Source organism: Hyla sarda, chromosome 2 (assembly GCF_029499605.1).
Source record: "Hyla sarda isolate aHylSar1 chromosome 2, aHylSar1.hap1, whole genome shotgun sequence".
Taxonomy (NCBI): domain Eukaryota; kingdom Metazoa; phylum Chordata; class Amphibia; order Anura; family Hylidae; genus Hyla; species Hyla sarda.
The window spans coordinates 94,845,040-94,868,752 of NC_079190.1; the positions used below are offsets into that span (position 1 = coordinate 94,845,040).

At 40.4% G+C, this 23,713-nt stretch overlaps 1 protein-coding gene across 2 annotated transcripts in view; it reads left to right on the forward strand.

The window, feature by feature from the left end:
- Positions 1-291: 291 nt before the first annotated feature.
- The window catches only part of LOC130358794 (glycoprotein-N-acetylgalactosamine 3-beta-galactosyltransferase 1-like), a 103,038-nt gene continuing 79,616 nt past the window's right edge, over positions 292-23,713 (forward strand). Inside the window, exon 1 of one of the 2 annotated variants that reach the window (XM_056562596.1) lies at positions 292-388. The gene's annotated coding sequence lies outside the window, so the exon portion shown is untranslated. Of the gene's footprint in view, positions 389-20,888; positions 20,909-23,713 lie in introns of those variants that run through there. The other variant, XM_056562600.1, reaches the window with a different exon arrangement.

Below are 23,713 nucleotides of genomic sequence, written 5' to 3' on the forward strand. Positions count from 1 at the left end.
CACTTCACCCAGCTGTAGAATGCTATCACAGCAGGTCTTACAGTGTCCCAGCACCCTGAAGAAGGTGTGCATACAGCAAAACATATCAGTTTAAAATAAGAATTTACACTATGTAACTGCTTTATTCTAGTAAACATAGCATTGCATTACAATACATCTGCTGTGTTAGCAAGTACAGTTTAGGAAAACAGGAAGTATAGTACCGCCCTGCATCATTGTACAGACTGAGAAAATGTAAAAATGTTATAAGGATCTCTTTTGCGTGTTTCTCACTTCCTGAATACAATGTTCTTGACACATGAAAAGGAAGAGAATTGTCCTGTTGTATTTTATATCCTGTACAGCGCATATGGCTTTCAATTAGCCCAAGAGAGCATTCAGGGAAGAGGTCAGTAAAACCAAATAACTATTATATAATATTTTAGTTTTATTAGAAGGAATGGAGCAGCATGTAAGGATGAGCACTGCAGGTGCATTCAGAGTCTATGGGACTGATGGTCATAGAGAAAGGAGAGGAATGTTACAGTAGAGACCCCCTAGCATGCAGACACTTGTCACCTACCCTCTCAACAGGTGATTAATGTTAACTCTAGGAAAACCACTATAAAGGGAAAATGTATATAATTTTGTTATATTCTGATATAAGCTCTGTACATGTAAAAATCATATTTACTGTATTGTTGACCTTTGATCATCATTTTCATCATTGATTTTTAGAAAGAAATGGCAATGTGTAAAAAAATGTTATCTAAATTAATGGCAGTGTGCTTAGATATGCACACCATATGGCCCATGGGTCACATGTGGCCAACCAAAGCATTTCTTGCGCCAAGGCTCGCAATCATTAAGCTGCAACATAAAGGAATGTCCTAGACTAAGACCTTCCATGATATCAAGTTACATGTGATGTTGCTGTGGTTTGGCGTGCAGGATGGGCAAGGATAGCGCCTGGACATGCACCTGCTGTGGCTGTCACCATCTCTGCCTGGCTGCTGAGCCCTGACCAGTCCTGAGGTGCCTTTCATCTGGGCTTCTGAAACCTGTGCTGGGCTTCCAGAACTGTTACACTCCCAACCATTCTGCAAAGTTCGGCATGGAGAGGGAGAGCAATGCTGGACTTGCACGTTAATCATAAAGAAGTGTTTGCTGATTGTGGCCCAAGTAGCAGTGCAGTCAGTGAGTGCCACCGCATATCAGTGCAGTCAGTGAGTACCACCAAACAGCAGTGCAGTCAGTGAGTGCCACCGTACATCAGTGCAGTCAGTGAGTACCACCAAACAGCAGTGCAGTTTTTTTACATATGCAAAAGTTGTGAAACATCTGTGGGGTATTAAGGCTCACTTAATTCCTTGTTACGTTCCTCAAGGGGTCTAGTTTCCAAAATGGTATGCCATGTGTTTTTTTTTTTGTGCTGTTCTGGCACCATAGGGGCTTCCTAAAGGCAACATGCCCCCCAAAACCATTTCAGAAAAACGTACTCTCCAAAATCCCCTTGTCGCTCCTTCGCTTCTGAGCCCTCTACTGCGCCCGCCGAACAATTTACATAGACATATGAGGTATGTGCTTACTCGAGAGAAATTAGGCTACAAACATAAGTATACATTTTCTCCTTTTACCCCTTGTAAAAATTCAAAAATTGGGTCTATAAGAACATGCGAGTGTAAAAAATTAAGATTGTGAATTTTCTCCTTCACTTTGCTGCTATTCCTGTGAAATACCTAAAGGGTTAAAATGCTGACTGAATGTCATTATGAATACTTTAGGGGGTGCAGTTTTTATAATGGGGACATTTGTGGGGTATTTCTAATATGAAGACCCTTCAAATCCACTTCAAACCTGAACTGGTCCCTGAAAAATAGTGAGTGTGAAAATTTTGTGAAAAATTGGAAAATTGCTGCTGAACTTTGAAGCCCTCTGGTGTCTTCCAAAAGTAAAAAATCATCAATTTTATGATGAAAACATAAAGTAGACATATTGTATATGTGAATCCAAAAAAATTTTTTATTTGGAATATCCATTTTCCTTACAAGCAGAGAGCTTCAAAGTTAGAAAAATGCAAAATTTTCAAATTTTTCATAAAATTTTGGGATTTTTCCACCAAGAAAGGATGCAAGTTAACACAAAATTTTACCACTATGTTAAAGTAGAATATTTCATGAAAAAACAATCTCGGAATCAGAATGAAAGGTAAAAGCATCCCAGAGTTATTAATGTTTAAAGTGACAGTGGTCAAACGTGCAAAAAATGGCCGGGTCCTACAGTGAAAATTGGCTGGGTCCTTAAAGGGTTAAGGCCAAAATGGGCCTGGTCCTTAAGGGGTTAAATACATATGAGAAAATCACATTAGTGACCTTTAAAATCTTCAACCACCCATAAATTGCAGAATAAAAGAACTTTAGAAGGCTGATACTCATTTGGCATCATATATACATTTTTAAGTATGGGAATCTGGAACAGCATTCTAGGAATACTGTTGTTGCTTTTACTGACAATTTGGTTAAAATGTTGGGTCACATTATTCTAGAGCACTTCTTTTAGGAAATCCGGGGCTGGTATGATTTCAGAGACTAATGCATTCTCACCTTATAGACTTGTGACATAAAAGTCATTAGATTTTTGTGTGTCTGGATGAATGCCTCTGCCAGGAAATATAAAATTACTGTAAAAGAATATAATGAAAAATTATATTTTTTAACCCCTTGGGGACGGAGCCCATTATGACCCTAAGGACGGGAGCATTTTTTGCAAATCTGACCTCTATCACTTTGTGCATTAATAACTCTGGGATGCTTTTTCTTATAAATTTGGTTCTGAGAATGTTTTTTCGTGACATATTCTACTTTATGTTAGCGGTAAATTTATGGTACTTCGATACTTGCATAATTTCTTGGTGAAAAATTCCAAAATTTCAGGAAAAATTTTCTAAATTTGAAGCACTCTGCTTGTAAGGAAAAGGGACATGTCAAATAAGTTACATATTGATGCACAAATACAATATGTTAACTTTATGATGGCAGCATCAAGTTGACATGTTTTTACTTTTTGAAGACATCAAAGGGCTTCAAAGTATAGCATCAATTTTCAAAATTTTTCCCAAAATTTCAAAATCAGAATTTTTCAGGGACTAGTTAAGTTTAGAAGTGAATTTGAGGGGCTTTATGTTGGAAATCCCCTATAATGGACCCAATTATGAAAACTGCACCCCTCAAAGTATTCAAAATGACATTCAAAAAGTTTGTTAACCCTTTAGGTGTTTCACAGGAATAGCAGCAAAATGGAGGAGAAAGATCAAAATCTAAACTTTTTACACTAAAATGTTATTGTAGCCCCATTTTTTTCATTTTTACAAGGGGTAAAAGGTAAAAAGGCCCCACAAAACTTGTAATTCATTTTCTCTTGAGTAAGGAAATGCCTCATATATGGATGTAAAGTGCTCTGTGGGTGCACTAGAGGGCTCAGAAGGGAAATAGCGACAATGGCATTTTGGAAAGCGAATTTTGCTGAAATGGTTTTTGGGGGGCATGTCCCATTTAGGAAGCCTGCATGATGCCAAAACAGTAAAAAAACAAACAAAAAAAAACACCAGATGGCATACAATTTTGGAAACTAAACCCCTCAAGGAACGTAACAAGGGGTACAGTGAGCCTTAATAACCCACAGGTGATTGATGAACTTTTGTTAAAGTGGGACGTGAAAATGAAAAATTTGATTTTTAACACTAAAATGCTAGTGTTACCCCAAACTTTTCATTTTCACAAGGAGTAATAGGAGAAAAAGCCCCCCAAAATGTGTAACCCCATTTCTCTCGAGTAAGGAAACACCTTATATGTGGATGTAAAGTGCTCTGTGGGTGCACTAGAGGACTCAGAAGGGAAGGAGCGACATTTTGGAGAGCGAATTTTGCTGAAATTGTTTTTGGGGGGCATGTCGCACTTAGGAAGCCCCCATGAAGCCAGAACAGTAAAAAAAAAAAAAAAAAAAACACATGGCATACTATTTTGGAAACTACACCCCTCAAGGAACATAACAAGGGGTACAGTGAGCCTTAACACCCCACAGGTGATTGACAAACTTTCCTTAAATTGGGACATAAAAAAAATTACCCCATATTTTTCATTTTCACAAGGGGTAATAGGAGAAAAAGCCCCCAAAAATTTGTAACTCCTTCTTCTGAGTATGGGCATACCCCATATGTGGATGTAAAGTGCTCTGCGGGCGAACTACAATGCTCAGAAGAGAAGGAGCGCCATTGGGCTCTTAGAGAGAGAATTTGGATGGAATTGAAGTCGAGGGCCATGTGAATTTACAAAGCCCCCATGGTGCCAGAACAGTGGACCCCCACATGTGACCCCATTTTGGAAATTGCACCCCTCACAGAATTTAATAAGGGGTGCAGTGAGCATTTACACCCCACTAGCGTTTTACAGATCTTTGGAACAGTGGGATTTGCAAATGAAAATTTTTTTTTTCATTTTTACGGACAACTTTTCAAAGAATCTGGCAGTGGTAAATGTTCACTGCACCTCTTATAACATTCCGTGAGGGGTGTAGTTTCCAAAATGAGGTCACATGTGGTGGGTCCACTGTTTAGCACCATGGGGACTTTATAAACCCACATGGCCTTCAATTCAAGCCTAATTCTCCCTCAAAAAGCTCAATGGTGCTCCTTCTCTTCTGAGCATTGTAGTTTTCCTGCAGAGCACTTTACATCCACATATGGGGTATTTCCACACTCAAAAAAAATGGTGTTACAAATTTTGGGGGGCTTTTTTCGTATTACCCCTTGTGAAAATGAAAAATTTGGGGTAGCATTGGAAAAAAAACACATTTTTAATTTCCAACTTTAATGAAAATTTGTCAAAGAACTGTGGGGTGTTAAGGCTCACTATACCCCTTGTTACGTTCCATGAGGGGTAGAGTTTCCAAAATGGGGTCACATGTGGGAATTTTTTATTTTTTTATTTTTTTGCGTTCATGTCAGCATTGCTGTAACTATCAGCAACCTCTGTGCAAATCACCAATTTAGGCCACAAAGGTATATGGCGCTCTCTCACTCCTGAGCCATGTAGTTAATCCGCAGAGTATTTTACATCCACATATGGAGTATTTCCGCACTCTGAAGAAATTTTGGGGGTCTTTTTCTCCTTTTACCTCTTGAGAAAATGAAAAGTATGGGACAACACCAGCATGTTAGTGTAAAATGTTTTATTTTTTTACACTAACATGCTGGTGTAGCCCCCAACTTTACCTTTTCATAAGGGGTGAAAGGAGAAAAATCCCCCCAAAATTTGTAACGCAATTTCTCTTGAGTACGGAAATGCTTCCATATGTGGCACTAAACTGTTGCCTTGAAATACGACAGGCTCCGAAGTGAAAGAGAGCCATGCGCTGTAGTTGCAAAACTACAACTCCCAGATTGCACTGAAAGACCATACATGCTGGGAGTTGTAGTTTTACAACAGCTGTAGGCACACTGGTGGGAAACCACTGATTTAAGAAACAGACTCTAGCTCAGTGATCCAGCTGTTGCAAAACTACAAATCCCAGCATGTATGGTCTGTCAGTGCATTCTGGGAGTTGTAGTTTTGCAACAGCTGGAGGCATATGGGTTGGAATCACTGAGTTAGGAAATATACTCTAGCTCAGTTTTTCCCAACCAGTGTGCCTACAGCTGTTGCAAAACTACAATTCCCAGCATGCCCAGACATTCAGGGATGCTGGGCGTGTAGTTCTGCAATATCTGGCCCTTCAGATGTTGCAGAACTACAACTCCCAGCATGCCTGGACAGTCTGGGCATGCTAGGAGTTGTAGTTATGCAACAACTGGGGAAGAACAGTTTGGAGACCACTAAGTACTGGTCTTCAAACTGTAGCCCTCCTGTAGCCCCCTAGGCATTGCAACGGGATGCCTGCTGATATCAGTAGTCATCCTGGTCCGATCACCGCCCGGCGAGCGGCGGTGATCGGAAATATGGAGGGCATACAGGTACGCCCTCCGTCCTTGAGTACCGGGACACCAGAGTGTATCCATACGCCCTCCGTCCCCAACAGGTTAAAATATATGAAACAGGGAAGTGTGATATGAGGAACCTGACATCAGCACTTACAATATTACAAAATGCAGGCACTATGATGTAGGGGTTTTAAATTACATTCCAATTATGCCTGTGCCAAACCTGCGTGAAGTTGTTCAGGATAAGAAAAACAAGACTCATTTCTTCCAGAAACAGCACCATCCTTGTCATTAGATTGTGTGTGGTATTGCAGCTCAGTTCCATTGTAGTAAATGGAGCCAAGTTGTAATACCACACAAACCTGGGGACAGCTGTGGCACTGTTTCCAGTAAAAATCAGCTCTTCATTTCTTTTCCTTTAAAGAGCATCTGTCATATGTCCCATAAAAAATTCAAAATGTAACATATTACTCATTATCTAATCCTAATCATGTAAATGTATATTTTTATGTATCAAGCACCTTTAATTTTCTTACAAATACCTTCTATCTGTTGCTCACTTTGTCATTCTGTGCTCTGGAGAAGGCGTATCCCTCACTCTGCATGATTCATTTTCCTCCCTGCTGTACTGTGCTGTGTCTCTTCATCCAGTCACTGCAGGCTGCTCTGTATCTCCCTTTTCTCTTTTTTTCATGCTTCAGTCTAATAGGACAGGAGTGAGCACAGGGGAGTGCAAGTCTCACAATCACTACTATTTTGTCACACCCTGTACTTAAGCTTAGACAAAAATGGTGCTGCAACCAAGCAGGATTATGTTCTGGATGGTATGGGGGCTCCTAGTGTAAGAGGTGTATCTATTTGATTTCCCCTGTTTGTTAGCAAAGCTTGTGGTTGCTGTAGCAATGCTCTGGCCTATTCTGTTTCTTCAGCCATTGATAGGTCACTTTTACGTCCCCACTCTGCTAGCTCTGGCTATATAAGTCTGCAGTGTCCTCTTGGACACTGCCTGTGAAAGAGCTTGTACCCTGTAGCTAGCTATATCTTAAATCTGATTCTGTGTTCTGGTTTTGTGACTTTGGCTCTGATATTGGCAGTTTAGGGCGACTACACAATAGGCAGGGACAAGGGTTCTGGGTGAGAGGTAGAGTGCACTGAATCCCTGCTCATATGTGACACCTAGCAGTCTTTTTATAAGCCACGATTTCTATAAAAAAAATTCTCATGAAGTATATTAGACATTAAAGTTTTGCCAAGATGTACAGCATAGAAAAAGCTTTTGAATCTGACAGTGCCCATTTAAGTCACCGGGGACCAGTCCCCATGAATAAAGTGTAAGAAGTGGATCCAGCCAGAGGAAAAAAATTAAAATAACAAAAACCGCAGTTATTTTCTACCCGGAAGGTGTATGACAGTAATGTCTCGCTGTAATACACTGTGGGTTTTCAGCATTAATATCTAATGTGTAAAAATCCATAGCAGATACACCACTCAGATTTCTCATGGAACTTACTCTGGTTGGTTGACAGTTACAAGTGTCGAATTTTTATATTTGCAGATGACATTAAACTGAGTAAGGTGAGGGGGATAACTTAAAGGGGTACTCCGCCCCTAGACATCTTATCCCCGATCCAAAGGATAGATGATACGATGTCTGATCGTGGGGGGTCCCGCCACTGGGGATCCCCGCAATCTCCTCTGTTGCACACCAGTCATCCGGTGCTTGGAGCGAACTTTGCTCCGTGCAGGATGACTGGTGTTGCGGCGCCGGAGGCTAGTGATGTAATGGCCACACCCTCTTATGACATCACAGTCACGCCCCCTCAAGGCGCCTGTGTATAGGAGGGACATGGCTGAACTGGAGAGGGTGCAGAGGAGGCAAAAACAATAATTGGACGATTTAGGGGCGATCTGATCACAAGGTACAAATATATGAATGGACAGTACAGAGATCTTTCTAGTGATCTTTTTTTTACACCTAGGCCGGTAACCATGACAAGGGGGCATCCTCTATGCTTAGAAGAAAGAAGGTTTCACTGTCATCAAAGATAGAGATTCTTAACTGTAAGAGCAGTGAGACTATGAAACTCTCTTCCAGAGAATATTGTTATTTCAACCTTATAAACTATGTAACTATACATACTGTAGTGTTGGAAGAAGCATGAAATGAAAAATCTATTAAACATTTTTTGGTTGAGCACAAAACTGAAAAGGGTTTATTTGTCTCTGTGTTTAAAGCATACCTGTCAGGTCCCAAAAACAAAACAAAAAGAAAACATATGTTACTCTGTACCTAATCCTGTATACCTAATTTTTATACTCTATCACCTATATTTATTATAAAAATCGCTCTTTTCATTAGATCACAGTGGTAGAAATCCTCTCCGGGGATGGGTACGTGTCCCTCCCTTGTGGTGGTGGGAGGTGATTGGTGTGTCTACTCATGGACAAGCCTAATGCTGCTGCAGGACTGGTTAGTGTCCCAGTAGGTATGGGGACCCCTAGTGGTGGGATTTTTAGGGTCCGTATTGTTTATTAAACATTAAAATAATTTTAAACATCCATATTACAAAAGGTCTTTAATTTTCATCAGTAACAACATATAAAAGGTTTCTGGATCTAACAGTGCCCATTTAACCCCTTAAGGACCAAGGACGTACCGATACATCCTTGGTCCTGCTCTCCCGTTACTGTGTAACCCCGCGTCATATCACGGCGGGCCCGGCATCATAGTGAAGCCGGGACCCGCCTCTAATAGTGCGCAGCGCCGATCGCGGCGCCGCGCGCTATTAACCCTTTAGCCGCGCGCTCAGAGCTGAGCCGCGCGGCTAAAAGTGAAAGTTGCCGGCTAGCTCAGTCGGGCTGTTCGGGATAGCCACGGCTAACCGCGGCATCCCGAACAGCTGACAGGACAGCGTGAGGGCCCCTACCTGCCTCCTCGCTTTCCGATCGCCGAATGACTGCTCAGTGCCTGAGATCCAGGCATGAGCAGTCATGCGACAGAATCGTTGATCACTGGTTTCTTATGAGAAACCAGTGATCAGCATAGGAGATCAGTGTGTGCAGTGTTATAGGTCCCTATGGGACCTATAACACTGCAAAAAAAAAGTGAAAAAAAAAAAGTTTATAAATATCATTTAACTCCTCCCCTATTAAAAGTTTAATCACCCCCCTTTTCCAATAAAAAAAAAAAAACTGTGTAAATAAAAATAAAAATAAACATATATGGTATCACCGCGTGCGGAAAATCCGAATTATAAAAATATATTGTTAATTAAACCGCTCGGTCAATGGCGTGCGCGCAAAAAAATTCCAAAGTCCAAAATAGTGCATTTTTGGTCACTTTTTATATCATTTAAAAATGAATAAAAAGCGATCAATAAGTCCTATCAATGCAAATGGTACCGTTAAAAACTTCAGATCACGGCACAAAAAATGAGCCCCCATACCGCCCCATACACGGAAAAATAAAAAAGTTATAGGGGTCAGAAAATGACAATTTTAAACGTATTCATTTTCCTGCACGTAGTTATGATTTTTTCCAGAAGTCCGACAAAATCAAACCTATATAAGTAGGGTATCATTTTAATCGTATGGACCTACAGAATAAAGATAAGGTGTCATTTTTACCGAAAAATGTAGTACGTAGAAACGGAAGCTCTCAAAAGTTACAAAACTGCGTTTTTTTTTTCAATTTTGTCTCACAATGATTTTTTTTTCCGTTTCACCGTAGATTTTTGGGCAAAATGACTGACGCCATTACAAAGTAGAATTGGTGGCGCAAAAAATAAGCCATCATATGGATTTTTAGGTGCAAAATTGAAAGAGTTATGATTTTTTAAAGGCAAGGAGCAAAAAACGAAAATGCAAAAACGGAAAAACGCCCGGTCCTTAAGGGGTTAATGGAGAGAGGAACATTTGAATTTGGGAAAATAAAGAAGAACGAGGCAAGAATATGGAGCTAACATTTCACACCCTGTAAATATCTGCAGATGTCACATTTCAGAAGGACACGTTTTTCATAATGGAGAAAGAACAAGCCATTGATATCTATGGTTAAAAAAAAAAAAACAACAACAAAAAAAACTGCTTGTAGGGCCATTACCACGCCTAGGATTATCGCTCATGTAAAATTACCGACCTGCTATTCAGGTTCTATTTAAAATCTACATCTGTCTGTGTTCTGTACGATTCCTAACAAATCACTATTGCATGAGGATCACAGTACTCTCGATATTAGGCACATGGGGGGATATTTATCAAAACCTGCACAGAGGAAAAGTTGCCCAGTTGCCCGTAGCAGCCAATCGGATCGCTACTTTCATTTTAACCCCATAAGGACCAGGTTTTTTTTTCCGTTTTTGCACTTTCATTTTTTCCTCCTTATTTTAAAAAAAATCATAACTCTTTCAATTTTGAATCCATATGATGTATCAAAATCCATATGATGGACATAATTGTGAGACAACATGGAAAAAAACCCCGCCATTTTGTAACTTTTGGGGGCTTCTATTTCTACGCCGTACATTTTTCAGTAAAAATGACACATTCTCTTTATTCTGTAGGTCCATACGATTAAAATGATACCCTACTTATGTAGGTTTGATTTTGTCGTGGCCTCGCGTTATAGAAAGGGAAAGGACTCAGGACGTACCGGTACGTCCTTGGTCCTTAACAAGTTAAAAAGGGCATGTGCAAAATGAAAGAAGCGAGCTCATTGGTTGCTTTGGGCAACTGGTCAACTTTACCTCTGCACAAGTTTTGATAAATCACCCCCACAATGTTTTTGTTCTTTGTATATAAATTTTTTTCACAGGATCTTTCTGCCTTTTTTACCTGCAGAGATTTTTGTTTCATAGTTTTATATCAAACCTGTGATATTGCAGTTTATGTCATAAAATAAGACATTTATTTGGCCAAATTACCCAATAATTTTCAAATAGACAGAGAGCCAAAGGTGAAAGCAGTGTTTTTCAACCAGGGTGCCTCCAGCTGTTGCAACACTACAACTCCCAGCATGCCCAGACAGCCGAAGGCTGTCTGGGCATGCTGGGAGTTGTAGTGTTGCAACAGCTGGAAGCACCCTGTTTGGGAACCTGCATTAGAGGCTAAAGCACTGTACAGTTGTCTAGTTTTAGGAATCAGACTTCTGTCTGATTCTTTAGGTCTTTTATGTCTAAGGTCAGAACCTTTATATATAGCACATATTTTTTTTTTGAGGGCTGGTGCAAGGATTTTTGCCACCCTAGGCAAAAGCTAATATTGCCTCCCCCTTGACTCGTCCATTGATGCCCCACTGTCACAAACCCCCTCCCTATGTAATCTCCTTACTTTTACGGTGACACACTGTGACAATCCTCCTCCTCATGTAATCACCCTACTATTCGGGTGACACACTGTAACAAACCCCCTCCTTATATAATATCTCCATAATATTGAGGTGAGACACTGGGGAGGGGGTGGCGGAGAGATGGATGTTATGAGACGCAAGTGCTGTCAGGATGCTGGACAGACCTCAGAAAGGAGCACTGCATGCAGTGGTGCTGCGCTCCTCTTTCAAGCTGAAGAATGCTAATAATTATGGTACGGGGGGGGGGGGGTTGTGGCTGTGAGTGGGTGGTTCAGATGTTGGCTGGCTAAGTTTCTTGCAAAGGGCAGAGCAGCTCCCCCCTCAAGAGGGCGCCTTAGGCAGATGCCTATTTTGTCTATAGGCAGAGCCAACCCTGCAAATAGGCGGAACAAGTATGAAACTACTGGTATGATGCAGGTAGCATCACAAAATTGCAAAATTGCAGAAGGGCATGTGGAAAACATGAAGTAAATTTTTTTTTATATATTCTTGCTTGTTGATATCCATATAAAATAAATAAATAAATTAGAAAATTAAAAGAAAGCTGGAATGGCACTCACACTTTCCCGAATGGTACTCCTATACCACTCCTTTCCCACAACTAAAAAAAAAAGCTTTTATCCTTTTCGGAAGGAAAAATTTGTTCCACCCAATAAAATATAAAACCATATAAAAATATTAAAAAAATATTAAAAATAGGAGAGCAGACCTCAGGCCAGGGCCGGCGTTAGGGCGGGGCATCCTAGACAGTTGCCTAGGGCCCCCATCCAAAAGGGGGCCCCTGAAAAGCTTTAGGGCATTACAAACAATACCTGCGCAAAATACCTGCGTTTGGATTAATTTCCCCCATCACTATTAAGGGTATCCCTGTGTCCCGAAAGATCTTTTCGGGACACAAGGTTGCCCGCATTAACTCTCTGCGGCACTGCATTAACTTTAAAAAGACAGGGGCGCACACCAGAGATAGCACACGCCGGGACATGACTGACATCCCGTGCATGCGCCCATAGGAATGGAGGCACAGAGCATCGAGGGAGGACGCCCGCTGGCCAGCATGGTAAGTCACCAGTGGCACGTCATCTTCAGTGCTCAGAGCACTGAAGCAGGGCAATACATAGACATCCAGCATCCAGCCATACACTGTATATGGTTGTAGGCTGTATGTCTGTGGGGGAACATACTGCCAGCCTAATGTGGGGGAACTATACTGCCAACCTAATGTGGGGGGGCTATACTGCCAACCTAATGTGGGGGAACATACTGCCAACCTAATGTGGGGGAACTATACTGCCAGCCTAATGTGGGGGAACTATACTGCCAACCTAATGAAAGGGAACTATACTGCCAACCTAATGTGGGGGAACTATACTGCCAACCTAATGAAAGGGAACTATACTGCCAACCTAATGTGGGGGAACTATACTGCCAACCTAATGTGGGGGAACTATACTGCCACCTAATGTGGGAGAACTATACTGCCAGCCTAATGTGGGGGGAACTATACTGCCAACCTAATGTGGGGGAACTATACTGCCAACCTAATGTGGGGGAACATACTGCCAATCTAATGTGGGGGGAACTATACTGCCAACCTAATGTGGGGGAACTATACCACCAACCTAATGTGGGGGAATATACTGTCAACCTAATGTAGGGGAACTATACTGCCAAACTAATGTGGGGGGAAACTGTGCTGCCAACTTAATATGGGGGGGGGGGACTATGCTGCGCACTTAAAGGGGTAGTCCACTGCCCCAGGATTCGGAACATTTTCAGCAGGCCAGGGCGGGTGAGGTGGGGGAAGGGGGTGGCAACAGCTGGAGGCATAAAATGGGTCGGGTCACCGGCGGGTCCACAGATGTTTCCGGCACGGAAATTCCATTTTCTGTGTCCGCACAGAATGCATGGCTGTCTATGAGACGCTGCATTCCTGTGCAGTCCTAGTGCTGGCATATTATGTCAGTGTCGTGCAGTTTGCGGAATATCTGCACGGAGATTCTCCATGTGGACATTCTGTCTGTGAACTTAGCCTTATAGTATATGTGGGCGCTATTACTGATAGGTAGCATTGAAAAGATCACTGTTTATCTGTGTGCAGTGACTATTACTGTATAAAGAACAAGGTGACAGTATTAGGTTAGGGCTAGATGACAAAAATGGGTCGCACAGTCATAGAGCGCCATATTGTTCTCCTTGATTCATGCTGAATCTCAGCTAATGTAAGTAAATGTTGTCACACAGAGAAATCGCGCACAAATCAGTTCTTGCTCTTTGTGGGGTTAAACCCATAAAACAGCATCATAAAATGTATGGCTTTCTGTGACCCTGTGGTTTCCTGTGACCATACATTTTATGATGCTGTTTTGTGCTGGATTTACAAGTTGTCCTTACAAGTTGCTGTGGCTCTACAACTGTCCGTGCACTTCGCTCTTGCAAAGGGGGAGCTGAGCTGATCTGCACTAAATGGTGTCACATTGTGACCCCCAAATTACCACAGGCACGAATTCCTCCTGGATGGAATTGTTACATTTCTCATGTTGTAGTCACAGCCATTTGTGGTTTGCAGCGCAGTCTCATTTACTTGCATTAGCCGAGATGCAGCACAATTCAGGGGGCGCAACATAGTGATCTTTGATAGCGCAATATGGGGGCCCCATTTTTCATTTTTGCCCAGGGCCTCTCTTAGTCTAACCAGCCCTGCCTCAGGCGCTAACCTTCAAAAGTCTCTTAAAAGATTCCCATACATAACTCACTTCACTGAGAAGAGTGCAACCACTACTACTCCCCTCATGCTGGCAAGTCGTATCTCTCCTAAAATAATGGATTCCTTGTTCCACTGGAGTTCCTCCCAAGCCTCAGGCAGTCTGAGTTCTCCATCCATGTAAATTCCTTTATTAAAAATAACACAATAAAACAGCACTGAACATGTATCGGGTTGCCTCTTCTTTAGGAATATTAATGATTTTTTTAATTACATTTTTATTTTATTTTATGGTTCGATTCAGGACTTGTAATTCATGAAATAGTGATGTTTAAAGGGGTTACCCAGGAATAGAGAAAACAGAGCTAATTTCTTCCAAAAACTGGCACCACATTTGTCCTCAAGTTGTGTGTGGTATGTCCACCTACCTCAATTCGCTTCAATGTAACTAAGATGCAATACCACACACAACAGGAGTGGTGCTGTTTTTGGAAGAAATCAGCTCTGTTTTTCTAATCCTGGATAACCCCTTTAGGTTCATCTTAAAAACATACACAAAACGTTGATGCTGTTTAAGTCTCTTCCCCCTCATTCTAAGTATTCTAGCTTCAAGATTTAGTGCTTAGGTAAAAAAAAAAAAATATATATATATATTTTTACTGCTCTTTGGTTAAGTTACAACTAATAGACTGGTGGTCATCTTTGTATGGTAGCCATCATTTTAAAGTGGTACTCCACTGCTAGACATCTTGTGGATCTCCCACAGCACCCGGCATTCTAAACAAATGCCTAGTTCTGGCAGCAGTGGTTGTGACATCACGGCAACGCCCCTCATTACATCATGCCACACCCCCTCCATTCATGTCTATGGGAGGGGGCGTGGCGGCCGACACGACCCCTCTCATAGACATGAATGGAGGGGGCGTGACATGACGTCATGGGCCACCGGCTCCAAGCATTCTGTACAAAATGTACAGAACGCTGGAGCATGGGAGTAATCTTTAAAGCGGACCTGTCAGAACCCGCAAAAAACAAACATACTATTACACGTTACTCAGTACCTCATCCAGATCATGTACATGTCATTTTATGTCTCTATCACCCATATTTCACTAAAAAACAGCATGTTAACACCAGGGGTGGACTGATACCTTATAGGGCCCCCAGACAAAAAATGATCACAGGGCCCCCATGTGCGCCCACCAATACAGATGCTCCAACCACATACAATAAATAAAGAAAATATAGAAAAATAAACTTACATATAACCCCTTAAGGAAACAGCGCATTTTGGCCCTAAGGACACAGACAATTACATTTTTGCATTTTCGTTTTTTCTTCCTCATGTTCCCTCGGACATAACATTTTTTTTTCAGCTACAGACTTATGTGACGGTTTGTTTTTTGCGCAATCAATTGTACTTTGTAATGACACCTCTCATTTTACAAAAAAATGTATGGTACAACTAAAAAAATATTATTTGTGTGGATAAATAAAAAAAATTCTGACTCCCAATAACTCTCTTATTTTACTGTATACAGGACAGTATGAAGTCTCCTTTTTTGCCACATGAACTGTAGTTTTTATCGGTACCATTTTTGTTTTAATGGAACCTTTTAATCGCTTTAAAAAAAAAATCTTATATATGAAGTGACCAAATATCAGCAATTCTGGACTATTTTTTACATTAATTTTTACGTAATCACTGTACGGTTTAATTATCATTATATTTTTTTTAGTTCAGACATTTCCACATGCAGTGATAACACTTATGTTTATTTTTGGTTACATTATTTTTTATTAAATAAAAAAGTGAAATGGGGGGGGGTGATATAAAAATTAGGAAAAGGGCTTATTCACATTTATTAACTTATTAACTTTTGTTGAAAAACTTATGCTAATGTGTTCAGATGTAAAGAGTACTATTCCCCCCTCTAGCACAAAAAGAGGACAAAAGAGAACCTGTGTGAGGGTGGGTTCACACTACGTTTGGCCCATACGGGAGCGCATACGGCAGGGGGGAGCTAAAAGCTCGTGCTCCCGTATGTCACCGTATGCGCTCCCGTATGTCATTCATTTCAATGAGCCGACCGGAGTGAAACGTTCGGTCCGGTCGGCTCATTTTTGCGCCGTATGCGCTTTTACAACCGGACCTAAAACCATGGTTGACCACAGTTTTAGGTCCGGTTGTAAAAGCGCATACGGCGCAAAAATGAGCCGACCGGACCGAACGTTTCACTCCGGTCGGCTCATTGAAATGAATGACATACGGGAGCGCATACGGTGACATACGGGAGCACGAGCTTTTAGCTCCCCCCTGCCGTATGCGCTCCCGTATGGGACAAAACGTAGTGTGAACCCAGCCTGAGCTGGCAATAGAAGGTAAAAAGATGATGGTTCTGTTAGAACCCAAATTTGTAATAAGTCTGGTAAAGACCAGCTGCAGAAAGCCAGACCCTGCTGTAATGTCTATAAAAGCCGGTATTTGGGGTGATAAAACAGTTAATGTGTGTATTTCTACTCCCTATGGTACCACAAGTCACAAGGTTGCAATAGAGCCTACCTTAGAGTATTAACCCCTTAAGGACTAAGCCCATTTTGGTCTTAAGGACTCAGACAATTGAATTTTTACGTTTTAGTTTTTTCCTCCTCGCCTTCTAAAAATCATAACTCTTTAAAATTTTCATTGCCAGACTAGTATGAGGGCTTGTTTTTTGAGCGACCAGTTGTCCTTTGTAATGACATCACTCATTATATCATAAAATGTATGGCGCAACCAAAAAACACTATTTTTGTGGGGAAATTAAAAAGAAAAACGCAATTTTGCTAATTTTGGAAGGTTTCGTTTTCACACCGTACAATTTACGGTAAAAATGATGTGTGTTCTTTATTCTGAGGGTCAATACGATTAAAATGATACCCATTATTACATACTTTTATATTATTGTTGTGCTTAAAAAAAATCACAAACTTTTTAACCAAATTAGTACGTTTATAATCCCTTTATTTTGATGACCTATAACTTTTTCATTTTTCTGTATAAGCGGCGGTATGAGGACTCATTTTTTGCGCCATGATCTGTACTTTTTTTTGATACCACATTTGCATATAAAAAACTTTAAATACATTTTTTATAATTTTTTTAAAATAAAATGTATTAAAAAAGTAGCAATTTTGGAAAAAAAATTTTACGTTCACGCCGTTGACCGTACGGGATCGTTAACATTTTATTTAAATATTTCGGACATTTACGCATGCGGTGATACCAAATATGTCTATTAAATTTATTTTTACGCTTTTTGGGGGTAAAATAGGAAAAAAACGGACGTTTAACTTTTTTATTGGGGGAGGGGATTTTTCACTTTTTTTATTTTTAATTTTACATTTTTTTTACATTTTTTTTTACATTTGAATAGTCCCAATATGTACAGGTGTGGAAGACCACACAACAAAATGGTGAATATACCCCAGTTAAAAATAATTTATGACAAGTATAATCATGTATAAAAATGATTTTATTGAAATATATAGTTTAAAAAATATATATATGTATATCTGAAATCACAGAATCAATTCATAAACGGTAGTATAAAAATAAAGGATATATATAAAAGTATAAGTATAAAAGTATAAGGTGGATGCTGGGGTGAGAGAGCCTGTATGCCAATAAAATAGATAAAGAGATAAAATAGTTCTTTGAGAAGTCACAATGCTAGTAGTGAGCTGCAATTAATGGTTATAAATAAGTAGATTGATAATAATAAATAAATTAATATCTGCAGGGGTTGCATGCACAGGGTGAGGGGAAGAAGGGGGGAAGGGCGTCGTGCAAGATATGTGCAAAAAAATGTGCAATACTTGTGGAATTAAATTACCACGCAATGGCCGGTGAGGGCAAACAAATATATGTGATAGAATTGTTGATTAATAACCAAGGCAGAAAGCAAATAAATAAAACATAACACTCAAGTGAGTTACAACAAGTGCAAAAGATTAAAAAATTAACCGTGCAAATGAAGTGGACAAGGACTTGGACATGCAGCCCAAAAAAAGGGGAATAATATCACCTGGGTCACACAGTATAGTGCTGATAAAAAGCATTAACAACCAACAGGCAATTAGCAGCAATAATATGGATAGCAGCAGATAGATAGCAGCAAGTTTGAGTGGTGACTAGCAACAAAGAGTAGTATGCAGGGAAAAACAGTTTGGTATAGGCTGGCACAGGACTCACCCCAGTCCACCTCCACAACTCCGACGCATTTCGCCGGAAGCGGCTTTGTCAAGGAGTGAGGTGGACTGGGAAAGCCTCGCTATAAGTAGTATATGTATGCAAATGGGGAGTGAGGAACGCACCTGTTACGAGACACTGGGTGATGAAAACCGGAAATAGTGTCAGGTCACATGAGCGGATCAGCTCATGTGAATGAGACCGGGATCTCGCGAGAGGAGGGCCGTGTAAGCCGTCCTCGCCTGGGGTACACTACTGCGCATGTATGCCGGCTAGACTCCCATACAGGGAGCCGGAGACGCGCAAGGATGGAGCTATTGGCGCAGGCCACACAAACATGGCCGTATACTATGATATTGCGCATGTGCGCCGGGCCCGGTCTCTAGAGGCAAAAAATGCCTATGGCCTCACTAAGATGGCTGAATGCCGATAATAAACTAAGGGAATGAAATAATGTGTGAAAGATAGTTGAAAAATAATACTTAATGGGGGGAAAAAGGTAGGATCTAAATTGAATCGACCATATGGGATGTATGTGATACAGGAAATGTGTAAGGATGTGTGTGTGCGCGTGGGAATAAACAACATTGTGCAAAGTGGTGAAAGGGCAGGGAGGAATGGAAGGGAAGGAGAAGAAGAGGAGGTGTGATTGGGAAATATATATAGTGTGATGAACCTGGTGTGCAAATATGCAATAGGATTTAATAATAAGAGGGTGAGTGAGTGGAAGTGATGAGATGAATAAATAAATGTGAAAAGTATGGGAGATAATTAATACATTGATATTGCCAAGTGAGAGGGTATGGGAACCAATAGAAAGGGGCGTGATAAATGAATTGTACATCAATAAAAGAGAATGATAATATAATAGCCAAATATTGATAATTATAAATAACATATAGGTTATGAATAAACATACATAATAAGGTGGGGGGCCCCCCATATAGCTTTAAACATAATTAAGAAAAAAGGAATGGAATGGGGGAGGGGAAAGGGGAAAGGGGAAGGAAGGATAAGGGAGGACTAAAGGTGTGGAGGAGAAGTGCAAAAGATATATTACCATAATATGGGAGAAGAGAAAATGAACACAAAAGGAAATAATAACAAATTAAGAAAATCGTAACATATAGTGATTTAGAGGAAGAGTGATGATAGTGATGTAATGATGGTAATAGCAATGTAAAAGGTAATGAAAATAAATATAGAAATATCTAATAAATAGATTATACTTACAAATAGGAGGCAAAACTGTTAATCTCGTTCAATCCAGCAGGAGTTTTTGTTCCCAAAATTTCGATCCATTTACATTCCTTTTGAGCAAGAAGAGTTTTCCAATTGCCGCCACGTGGGCCAGCATAGACCCGATCAATGCCCCGAACCTGTAAAAGAGATGAATCACTACCATGGTACTTCTTAAAATGTCTTGCCAAAGACTTCTGATAGAATGGATCTGGTCCATCCTTCCCTGCTTTTATGTCCAGAACATGTTCCCTCACGCGTCTGCGGAGTTCGCGTGTTGTCATGCCGACATAAATTTTGTTGCATGGGCACTTAGCATAGTACACTACACCCTTGGTTGCACAGTTAATATGATGAGTAATTTTGTAAGATTTCATTCCACTGGCATTTTCAAAGGTAGTATTCTTTTCTATGTTTGCGCATGCAACACACTGCCCGCAGTTGAAACTGCCCCATTTGGGTCCCTTTGACCCAAAAAGATGGGATTTATTAGGTCCCTGATGGTAACTACGAACCAAAGAATCTTTGATATTTTTGGACCTTCTAAAAGTGACAGAAGGATTTTTGGGAAGGCATCCAAAAAGTACCTGGTCTGTCGTAGGTAAGGGCCAGTATTTTGCAATTGCTGTATTCATATCTTGGGTCCGTGAATGGTATGTTGTGATGAATCTGACGGTATCGGAATCCTGTTTGCTGGTAGGTCTTTTAACCTGTAAAAGAGTATTGCGATCACTCTTTTTGGCTCTATGATATGCTTTAGTCAAACAATTGTCATTATAGCCTCTCTCTTTAAATCGTACCTGAAGATCTTCAGCTTGTTTCTCGAAGTCCGAGGTATTGGAACAGATGCGTCGTGCCTGAAGATATTGTCCAGTCGGGATGTTATTCACTAGATGTCGTGGGTGTCCGGATTTTGCATGAAGTATAGTGTTGGCAGAGGTGCTTTTTCTAAAAAGGTCTGTGGAAAGGAAACCGTTATCATCTCTTGTGATCTTAACATCAAGGAATTCAGTAGATGTGGTACCTATATTGGTAGTTAGTTTAATATTTAAGTCATTTTGGTTAAGTCTAATAATTAGGTCTTGTAATTCAGTGACCGGTCCCTGCCACACTAAGAGGATATCATCAATATATCGCCACCAATATTGTATGTTCTCTATGCCTGGAATGGGATCTGAAATAAAAATGTCTCTCTCCCACAGCCCCAGGAACAGGTTGGCATACGAAGGCGCACAAGATGCCCCAATTGCCGTGCCCTGGAGCTGCAGGAAGAGAGACTCCTTGAACATAAAAAAATTATGAGTCAAAATGTACTCAAGGGCCACTATTAGAAAGTTACATAAGTCAGAATCCAGGGCTCTGGAAGACAAGAAGAATCTTACCGCTCGTATTCCGTCACTATGTCGAATAGAAGTGTAGAGTGCCTCCACATCACAGGTAGCTATAACCATGTCGGATTCGAGTTGCAGGTTGTCTAATTTTCTTAGCACGTCATTGGTGTCTTTTAAAAAAGATGGCAGGGTCTCTACAATAGAGGTTAGATGATAATCAATGAGGCGGCATAGTGGTTCACATAAATTTCCACAGCCAGACACAATCGGTCTACCCGGCTGACAGGTGGCACTTTTGTGTATTTTAGGGAGTAAATAGATGGAGGATACCGTAGGATTTTTTGGTAAAAGGGCCTCCATCTGTTTGGCTGATAAAATGCCTTGGTCGACTGCTTGGTTTAAAATAGTATTTAACCTCTTAAGGACCCATGACGTATGCATACGTCATGGGTCCCGGTCCTGCGATATAACGCGGGGTCACACGGTGACCCCGCATCATATCGTGGCGGGCCCGGCGTCATAGTGAAGCCGGGACCCGTCTCTAATAGCGCGCGGCACTGATCGCTGTGCCGCGCGCTATTAACCCTTTATCCGCGCGCTCAAAGCTGAGCCGCGCGGCTAAAAACGAAAGTAAAAGTGCCCGGCTAGCTCAGGGAGCTGTTCGGGATCGCCGCGGTATAATCACGGCATCCCGAACAGCTGTAGCACAGGAGGAGGTCTTCTTACCTTCTCCTGTGCTGTCCAATCGCCGAATGAATGCTTCAAGCCTGAGATCCAGGCGTGAGCATTCAATCGCCAAAAACACTGATTGATCCATTCCTATGGAGATGGATCAATCAGTGTAAAAGATCAGTACATGCAATGTTATAGCCCCTTATGGGAGCTATAATGTTGCATAAGAAAAGTGTAAAAAAATCATTAACCCTTTCAATTATCCCTTCCCCTAATAAAAGTTTAAATCACCCGGCATTTCCAAAAATAAAAAAAACATTATGTAAATAATAATAAAAATAAACATATGTGGTATCGCCGCATGCGGAAATGTCCGATTTATAAAAATATACCACTTTTTAAACCGCTCGTTCAATGGCGTACGCGCAAAAAAATTCCAAAGTCCAAAATAGCGCATTTTTGATCACTTTTTATACCACAAAAAAGTGAATAAAAAGTGATCAAAATGTCTGATCAGAACAAAAATGGTACTGCTAAAAACGTCAGATGACGGTGCAAAAAATGAGTCCTCAAAGCGCCCTGAACACAGAAAAATAAAAAAGTTATAGGGGTCAAAAGATGACCATTTTAAACGTGTACATTTTCCTGCATGTATTCATGATTTTTTTCGGAAGTGATACAAATTCAAACCTATACAAGTAGCGTATCATTTTAACCGTATGGACCTACAGAATAAAGATAAGGTATCATTTTTGACAAAAAATGTACTGCGTAAAAATAGAAGCCCCCAAAACTTACAAAATAGTGTTTTTTCATCAATTTTGTCGCACATTGATTTTTTTTCCCGTTTCATCGTAGATTTTTGGGTAAAATGACTAATGTCATTACAAAGTAGAATTAGTGACGCAAAAATTAAGCCATTATATATAATTTTAGGTGAAAATTTTTAAGAGTTATGATTTTTTAAAGTTAAGGAGGAAAAATTGAAAATGAAAAAACGGAAAAAGCCCGGGTCCTTAAGGGGTTAATTCAGATAAAAACCTTAAGGTAGGATTAAAAGTAAGTTTTTTATAACAGTCGCCTTGTCGTAGTTGGCGTAGCATCTCCCTCTCATACATTTCTAGGGGCCATAACACTACATTGCCGCCTTTATCGGACGGCTTGATAATGACATTTTTTAAGGATTGGATCTCACGTAATGCTTGACGTTGGTGATATGTCAAATTATCATTTTGTATTGTCTCTGGGATCTGATTGAACTCCTGAGAGACTAGTTTGACAAAAAGATCAATCTCTGGGAACTGCGTCAGCTGTGGGAAATTTTTGGATTTAGGTAAAAGGTGTGTAGGAAACTTACCTGTGGGTTGTGGTTCTTGTTCATCCATGAGTATTCATTGTTGTTGTTATCAGTAGTGTTGTCCAATTAACTATCTGTGGATGGTTCATGTATGCATGTTCATACAATATTTATTTGTTGCTCTTGTGATTTTTTTTTCTTAATTATGTTTAACTCCTTAAGGACCGGAGGTTTTTCCGTTTTTGCATTTTCGTTTTTTGCTCCTTGCCTTTAAAAAATCATAACTCTTTCAAATTTACACCTAAAAATCCATATGATGGCTTATTTTTTGCGCCACCAATTCTACTTCAGTCATTTTGCCCAAAAATTTATGGTGAAGCGGGAAAAAAAATCATTGTGCGACAAAATTGAAAAAAAAAACGCTGTTTTGTAACTTTTGGGGGCTTCCGTTTCTACGTAGTACATTTTTCGGTAAAAATGACACCTGATATGTATTCTGTAGGTCCATACGATTAAAATGATACCCTACTTATATAGGTTTGATTTTGTCGGACTTCTGGAAAAAATCATAACTACATGCAGGAAAATTAATATGTTTAAAATTGTCATCTTCTGACCCCTATAACTTTTTTATTTATCCGTGTATGGGGCGGTATGAGGGCTCATTTTTTGCGCCGTGATCTGAAGTTTTTCACGGTACCATTTTTGCATTGATAGGACTTATTGAATTTTTTTGCGCGCACGCCATTGACCGAGCGGTTTAATTAATGATATATTTTTATAATTCGGACATTTGCGCACGCGGTGATACCACATATGTTTATTTTTATTTTTATTTACACTGTGTTTTTTTTTTTGTGAAAAAGGGGGGTGATTCAAACTTTTAATAGGGGAGGCGTTAAATGATCTTTATTCACTTTTTTTTTGCAGTGTTATAGGTCT